The sequence below is a fragment of the Rhinoderma darwinii genome, chromosome 3, assembly GCF_050947455.1.
Source record: "Rhinoderma darwinii isolate aRhiDar2 chromosome 3, aRhiDar2.hap1, whole genome shotgun sequence".
Lineage (NCBI taxonomy): Eukaryota > Metazoa > Chordata > Amphibia > Anura > Rhinodermatidae > Rhinoderma > Rhinoderma darwinii.
Window position 1 is genome coordinate 39439990 of NC_134689.1, and position 9044 is coordinate 39449033.

A 9044-nucleotide genomic window follows, 5' to 3' on the forward strand; every position below is an offset into this window, starting at 1 on the left:
GTAAGATCTGTCAGGGGCGCTGCTGTGCTGGCAAAGTTTGGAATGAACCTGCGGTAATAACCTACAATTCCTAGAAAAGCTCTGACCTGCTTTTTGGTTGAGGGCTGGGGCCAGTTTTGGATAGCCTCCACTTTGTTGACCTGTGGCTTTATCACCCCTCTCCCAATTATGTACCCCAGATACCGTGCTTCCTCCAAGCCTAAGGAACATTTCTTTGGGTTTGCTGTTAACCCCGCGGCTCTGAGGGAGTTTAGTACTGCTTGTACTTTTGGTAAGTGGCTTTCCCAGTCATCACTAAAGATTATAATGTCGTCCAGATATGCCGAAGCATACCGACGATGGGGTTTGAGGACTATGTCCATTAACCTTTGAAAGGTCGCTGGAGCCCCATGTAGCCCAAATGGTAAACAAATATATTGAAACAGACCATCCGGGGTGATAAACGCAGTTTTCTCTTTGGCGCCCTCCGTGAGGGGTACTTGCCAATAGCCTTTGGTTAAATCAAGTGTTGAAAAATACCTTGAATGGCCCAGTCTCTCTATTAACTCGTCAACTCTTGGCATTGGGTAAGCGTCAAACTTTGACATCTCATTTAACTTGCGGAAGTCGTTACAGAAACGCAATGACCCATCTGGTTTCGGAATCAATACAATGGGACTTGACCATTCACTTTTTGACTCTTCAATAATCCCAAGGTCTAGCATTTTCTTGACCTCCTCAGATATGGCTTGTCTACGAGCTTCAGGGACTCTGTAGGGTTTCAAGTGGACCCGAACCTGAGGCTCGGTCAGAATGTCATGTTTTATTATACTGGTCTGTCCTGGCAGTTCTAAAAACACGTCTGTGTTTCTCTGCACAAACTCTTTTGTCTCCTGTTTCTGTGGCTTTGCGAGGGATTCTGACACATACACATCTGGGTTAGGACTATAGGGGGTCCTTACTGCCACGAGGGTCTCTCTTTCTTTCCATGGCTTAATTAAGTTTACATGGTATAACTGCACTGTCTTCCTTTTACCTGGTTGGTAAACTTTATAATTTACATCCCCCACCTTTTCAATTATCTCATACGGCCCTTGCCATCTAGCAAGAAATTTGCTTTCTACGGTTGGCACTAAGACCAACACTCGATCACCAGAGTTAAAATTTCTAACTTTAGCAGTTCGGTTATACACCCTGCTCTGAGCATCCTGAGCTTGCTCCAAGTGTTCCTTAACTATCGGCATGACCGCAGCGATTCGGTCTTGCATCAACGTGACATGCTCAATTACACTCCTATAAGGTGTGGACTCTTGCTCCCAGGTTTCCTTGGCTATGTCCAGGAGACCACGGGGTTGTCTGCCGTATACAAGTTCGAAAGGAGAAAACCCTGTGGATGATTGAGGAACTTCACGTACAGCGAACATCAAATAGGGCAGAAGACAGTCCCAATCCGTCCCATCCTTACTAAACACCCTCCTCAACATGCCTTTTAATGTCTTATTGAATCTTTCGACAAGACCATCAGTTTGAGGGTGATATATAGAGGTACGCAGGTGTTTAATTTTCAGCAGTTTACATAATTCCTTGGTGATTTTGGACATAAAGGGAGTTCCCTGATCGGTAAGGATTTCCTTAGGTAAACCAGTACGGGAAAACATTTAAAACAACTCTCTTGTAATGGCTTTTGAAGAGGAATTTCGCAAAGGGACTGCCTCAGGGTAGCGTGTGGCATAGTCCAACACCACTAGGATATATTGATGTCCTCTAGAGGATTTGACTAAAGGGCCGACCAGATCCATGGCAATTCTTTCAAAAGGGATCCCAATGATAGGCAAAGGCACCAGCGGACTCCTAAAATGTGGCATAGGAGCCGTTATCTGACACTCCGGGCAGGACTCACAATACCTCTGAACTTCCGTATATACCCCCGGCCAGAAGAATCGTTGTAAGATACGCTCTCTGGTCTTTTCGCAACATAGATGTCCACCCAGCACGTGTTTATGAGCCAGGTCCAACACCGTTCTACGATACGGTTGGGGTATCACCAGCTGTTCAACAACCTCCCCACATACGTTATCTATCCGATACAGCAAATCCTGGTTAACCGCCATGTGTGGAAACACCTTATCAGCCCCTGGATGTTGAGGCACTCTATTTAATACCTTAGTATTTTCCCTGGCTTTTACCAATGTGGGATCGCTAAGTTGAGCGGTCCCAAAATTGTTACGTGATACATTTAACTCTGGTATCTCAGAAATTTCCTCCTGCTCATCTGTTTCACCAGCAAAAACAGCCAGAGGAAATTTATCAGGCTCAGTGGTCACCCCTACTGCTGGCACCTCAGCATCTTCGTTAAAGGGTTCTGGGCTAATCACAGCGCACACATTAATACCATCATTAACATTTACAGTGGAGGTTACATCTTCCTTCCTCCACAAGTCCCAGAACACTGGGAAGTCTCTCCCCAGGATCACACTGTGCATCAGGGACTTGACCACACCCACTTCATGGCAAGCGGTTCCACAGAAAGTCTCTAGAGTGACCAAAGCGGTGGGGTATTCTTTAGTGTCCCCATGTATGCACAGGACCCCTATACTATGTCCGCTGAATGTTCCAGGGTCTATCAGGCTGGCATGCACCAGGGTAACCAGACTCCCAGAATCCAGCAAGGCACTCACATTACACCCTTCCACTTTTACGACACACATTTGTTGTTCAGTCTCGTAAACAGTCTCAGCAGAACAAACAGGACGTGCAAACAAGGATATTCGCCTTGCTGCATCACACTCCATTGGCTCCGTAGTCAGGGGACAATTGGCAGCAATATGCCCAGGTCCATAACACCGCCAGCACTGTATGCGGCCCCGGTCCCCAACTTGAGACCCTGGTCTGGCCTTCAGTGTCTCTCTGGGATTTCTTCCCTCCGTCTGCTCCCCTTCTGAGCCACCTCCCTTAAAGACATTTCTCACCCCTCTAGTAAATGGAACAGTCTTACCGGGTGCTCCGCATGATTTGCTGTTCCTGGGGTTAGAACATCCAGGCGGTACTTCTTGGAGTAGATCCTGAGTAGCTCTGTACTAGAGATGAGCGAACTTATCAAAAGTTCGGTTCGGCTAGTTCGCCGAATTTCACAAAAAAGTTCGGTTCGGACCGAACTAGTTCTGACCGAACCTGTCACTTACGTGTGCCGAGCATGCTACTGTCCAGGGTGCTGATAGAGTTAATGGGCTGCACTAACTCTTTCAGCAACCTTCACAGTACATGCTCGGCGCGCGGAAAATACCATTTAAATGTAATAAAAAAATAAAAATTATACGTTCATACTTACTTTCCTCCTGTCCGGCCTCCAGCGATGACGTTTCATCCCTTTCGCCGCTGCAGCCAATCACAGGCTGTAGTGGCGGTCACGCACGTCAGGATGACGCTTCATCCCACGTGACCGCCTCTGCAGCCAATCACAGGCTGCAGCGGCGACATGAATGAAACGTCATCGCTGGAGGCCGGACAGGAGGAAAGTAAGTATGAACGTATTATTATTATTTTTTGGCATGTATGTATGTTGGCATGTATGTATGTATGTATATCTGTGCATGTATGTTTGCATGTATGTTGGCATGTATGTATATATGTGCATGTTTGTATGTATATTTGCATGTATATATTTGCATGTATGTATGTTTGCATGTATGTATTTTTGCATGTATGTTGTCATGTATGTATGTATGTATGTTGTCATGTATGTATATATGTGCATGTGTGTATGTATATTTGTATGTATGTATGTATGTTTGCATGTATGTTTGCATGAATGTATGTATATTTGCATGTGTGTATATATATATGTATGTATGTATGTTGTCATGTATGTATATATGTGCATGTATGTTGGCATGTATGTATATATGTGCATGTGTGTATGTATGTATATTTGCATGTATGTATGTTGTCATGTATGTATATATGTGCATGTATGTTTGCATGTATGTTGGCATGTATGTATACATGTGCATGTTTGTATGTATATTTGCATGTATATATGTTTGCATGTGTGTATGTATGTTTGCATGTATGTATGTTTGCATGTATGTATGTTGTCATGTATGTTTGTATGTATGTTGTCATGTATGTATGTATATATGTGCATGTATGTATGTTTGCATGTTTTTATTTTTGCATGTATGTTTGCATGTATGTTTATATATGTGCATGTATGTAATTATGTTTGCATGTATTTATGTTTGCATGTATATTTGTGCATGCTTGTATATATGTATGTATGTATCTTTGCATGTTTGTTTGTATGTATGTATGTATGATAGTTTGCATGTATATATGTGTGTATGTTTGCATGTATGTATATTTGCATGTATATATGTGCATGCTTGTATATATGTATGTATGTTTGTATATATGTATGTATATTTGTATATATGTATGTATGGCCATGTATGATACTGTCTGCTGGCGCCCTGTATCTAAGTCAACTTCGCGGCAGGCTTCTATACATGGTATAACAGTCAGTATCACACATTAAACTGAATCTAAGCCTACGACATGTTTTATTTCATTTTTTTTTTTTTTTACAGGTTTGGTGTTTGGACTACGTCGGTTTCGAGGACTACTTCGATGACGGTTTTTTTTCTACAATAAAATGGTTAATGAGGGTTGTGTTGGGGGTGCTTTATTTCAATAAAATATTTTATCTATATCTTTGTCTTTTTCTTTTCAAATTTTATTATTACCACTTTAGTAATGGCCGCTGTCTGAGTGACAACATCCATTACTAATGCGAGGCTTAGGGTATGTTCACACGGCGGGGGTCCGTAACGGCTGAAATACGGGGATGTTTCAGCCTGAAAACATCCCCGTAAATTCAGCCGTACCGGCATGTGCAGGCGCTTGAACGCCGCGTCAATTACGGCCGTAATTAGCGCTGCTATTCATTGGAGTCAATGAATAGCGGCTCCAAATACGGCCAAAGAAGTGACAGGTCACTTCTTCTACGCGGGCGTCTATTTACGCGCCGTCATTTGACAGCGGCGCGTAAATATACGCCTCGTGTGAACAGACAAACGTCTGCCCATTGCTTTCAATGGGCAGATGTTTGTCAGCGCTATTGAGGCGCTATTTTCAGACGTAATTCGGGGCAAAAACGCCCGAATTACGTCCGTAAATAGGCCGTGTGAACATACCCTTAGTGTTAGCCGGTGCAGAGGCTAACACTAACCACCATTATTACCCCGGTACCCAAAACCACCAGGGGTGCCGGGAAGAGCCAGGTACGATCCAGTACCCGACCATCTGTTGTGATGGTCGGGCCCTGGGGCGGCCGCAGGCTGGTATTATGAGGCTGGGAAGGGCCAAAAACAGTGGACCTTCCCACCCTTGTAATGCTAGGCTGCTGCTGCTGTGTTGTATCTGGCTGGTTATAAAAGTGGGGGGGACCCCACGTCATTTTTTTAAATTATTTATTTATTTACATTTTTTTTTTAAAAAAGACATGGGGTTCCACCCAATTTATCATAACCAGCCACATACAACACAGTGTTATTAGCCTGGGAATGGACAAAACCAGTGGCCCTTCCCACCCATGTAATGCCAGACTGCTGCGGCCTTGTATATGGCTGGTTATTAAAAATGTGGGAGACCCGTCTATTGCTAAATTTGTTAAATTCCAAAAAAAAAACGACGTGGGGGTCCCCCCCATTTTTATAACCAGCCCGATACAACACAGCAGCAGCAGCCTAGCATTACAAGGGTGGGAAGGTCCACTGATTTTGGCCCTTCCCAGCCTCATAATACCAGCCTACGGCCGCCCCAGTACCCGACCATCACAACAGATGGTCGGGTACTGGATCGTACCAAGCTCTTCCCGGCACCCCTGGTGGTGGTGGGTACCGGGGTAATAATGGGTGGTTAGTGCTAGCCTCTGCACCGGCTAACACTAAGTACCGCCTTAATAATGGACGCTGTCAATCAGCCAACTACCATTATCTAGGCACTAATAAAGTTTGAAAAAAAAAACACAAAGACAATTCTTTTTTATTGAAATAAGAAATCCCCAACAAAACCCTCGTTAACCATTTTATTAAAATTTGAAAAAACGCAGATCTACGCAGTAGTCCAACGAATCGTAGATGTAGTCCAATCGGTACATCAAAATCTGCAACAACATAAAAAAACAGTTATCAATGTGAACAATACCAATACTTCTACTCACCTACACACATATATACACGCACACACAAACAAACAACCATACACAGACACACACATATATACACAAACACAACAAGATATACACACACACATAAACAGACAAACACACACATATACACGAACTCACACATATACAAACAAAAACACACATATCCAAACACACACACACACAGTTATACACACATACACGAACACATATACACAAACACATATACACAAACACATATACACAAACACATATACACAAACACATATACACAAACACATATACACAAACACATATACACAAACACATATACACAAACACATATACACAAACACATATACACAAACACATATACACAAACACATATACACAAACACATATACACAAACACATATACACAAACACATATACACAAACACATATACACAAACACATATACACAAACACATATACACAAACACATATACAAACAAAAACACACATACCCAAACACACATATACACAAACACATATACACAAACACACCCATATATACACACAAACACACACCCATATACACACATATACACATATACAAAAACACACACAAACATCTACACACAAACATATACACAAATACACCCATATATACACAAACATATACACAAAACACATATACACAAACACACCCATATATACACACACACATATAAAAACAAAAACAGACAAAGTCACATACCCAAACACACATATATACACAAACACACATACACAAACACGGTTTCTTTTAAATGCTGCTGGGGAACCCGCTCGATCCACTATATACGGCTGCGCTACAGTGCAGCATTTAAAAGAAACAGGATCCTGACCTGTCCATAGAGTTTAAGGCAGCACAGAGTATTTCAGGAGATGAGCGTGCAGATTCAGTGCTGCTGCGAACTCTGCTCTTACCATTACGTAGCTCTCAGTCTGTTACCTCTCCTCCACTCCTGTCCTCCAGAACACCTTCACATGATTGGCAAGTCACCACGTAATGGTAAGAGCAGAGTTCACAGCAGCACAGAGTATTTCAGGAGATGAGCGTGCGGATCTTGTGCGGGGTGGTGACTTGCCAATCACGTGAAGGTGTTATTGAGGACAGGAGTGGAGGAGAGGTAACAGACTGAGCTACGTAATGGTAAGAGCAGAGTTCACAGCAGCACTGAATCTGCACGCTCCTCTCCTGAAATACTCTGTGCTGCTGTGAACTCTGTTCTTACCATTACGTAGCTCAGTCTGTTACATCTCCTCCACTCCTGTCCTCTATAACACGTTCACATGATTGGCAAGTCACCACCACGCACAAGATCCGCACGCTCATCTCCTGAAATACTCTGTGCTGCCTTAAACTCTGTGGACAGGTCAGGATCCTGTTTCTTTTAAATGCTGCACTGTAGCGTAGCCTTATATAGTGGATCGAGCGGGTTCCCTAGCAGCATTTAAAAGAAACAGGATCCTGACCTGTCCACAGAGTTTAAGGCAGCACAGATTATTTCAGGAGATGAGCACGGGCAGCCGTTCGTTTTTCCGAGCCGTGCTCCCATCATGCACACGACCGTAAAAACACCCGTTATTGCGGGTCGTAATTACGACCCGCAATAACGGGCTCATAGACTTCTGTTACCCACGGGTACCTTTCCGTATTCTCACGGGAAGGTGCCCGTGCCGTTAAAAAAATAGAACATGTTCTATTTTTCTATTTTACGGGCCGTGCTGCTATAATTATAATGACAGCACGGTTCGCAAAAGCGGCCAGCTGCCCGTGGCCGGCCGGCCGTGCTCGTACTTACGAGTCGTAATTACGAGCACGGCCCGTAAAATAAAAAAATAGAACATGTTCTATCTTTTTAACGGCACGGGCACCTTCCCGTGAGAAAACGGGAAGGTACCCGTGGCTAACAGAAGTCTATGGGCCCGCTATTTCGGGTCGTAATTACGACCCGTGATAACGGGTGTTTTTATGGTCGTGTGCATGAGGCCCCGTAATGACGGGTGGCTACATGTGTGCACCCGTCATTACGGCAGCGTTGCTAGGCGACGTCAGTAAGGGTATGTGCACACACCCTAATTACGTCCGTAATTGACGGACGTATTTCGGCCGCAAGTACCGGACCGAACACCCTGCAGGGAGCCGGGCTCCTAGCATCATATTTATGTACGATGCTAGGAGTCCCTGCCTCTCCGTGGAACTACTGTCCCGTACTGAAAACATGATTACAGTACGGGACAGTTGTCCTGCAGCGAGGCAGGGACTCCTAGCATCGTACATAAGTATGATTCTAGGAGCCCGGCTCCCTGCACTGTGTTCGGTCCGGTACTTGCGGCCGAAATACGTCCGTCATTTACGGACGTAATTAGTGTGTGTGCACATACACTAAATAGTCACTGTTCAGGGTGCTGAAAGAGTTAACTGATCGGCAGTAACTGTTTCAGTACCCTGGACAGTGACTACCGATCACAGTACCTGTAAAAAAAAAGACGTTCATACTTACCGAGAACTTTCTGCTTCCTCCAGTCCGGTCTCCTGGCCGTTGCCTTGGTGACGCGTCCCTCTCGACATCCGGCCCGACATTCCTTGATGACGATGCAGCCTTGTGAGCGCTGCAGCCAATCACAGGCTGCCGCGGCCTCTGCAGCCAATCACAGGCTGCAGAGGCCTCTGCAGCCAATCACAGGCTGCCGCGTCAGAAAAGGTCGGACTGGAGGAAGAAGAGGGACTCGTCAACAAGACAACGACCGGGTACGTATGAAATGCTTTTTATTTTATTTTTAATCAGCAGCCTCTTTTCTCTATCAGTGATTGATAGAGATAAGTGGCTCCCGATTTGTATAATGTTTTTGA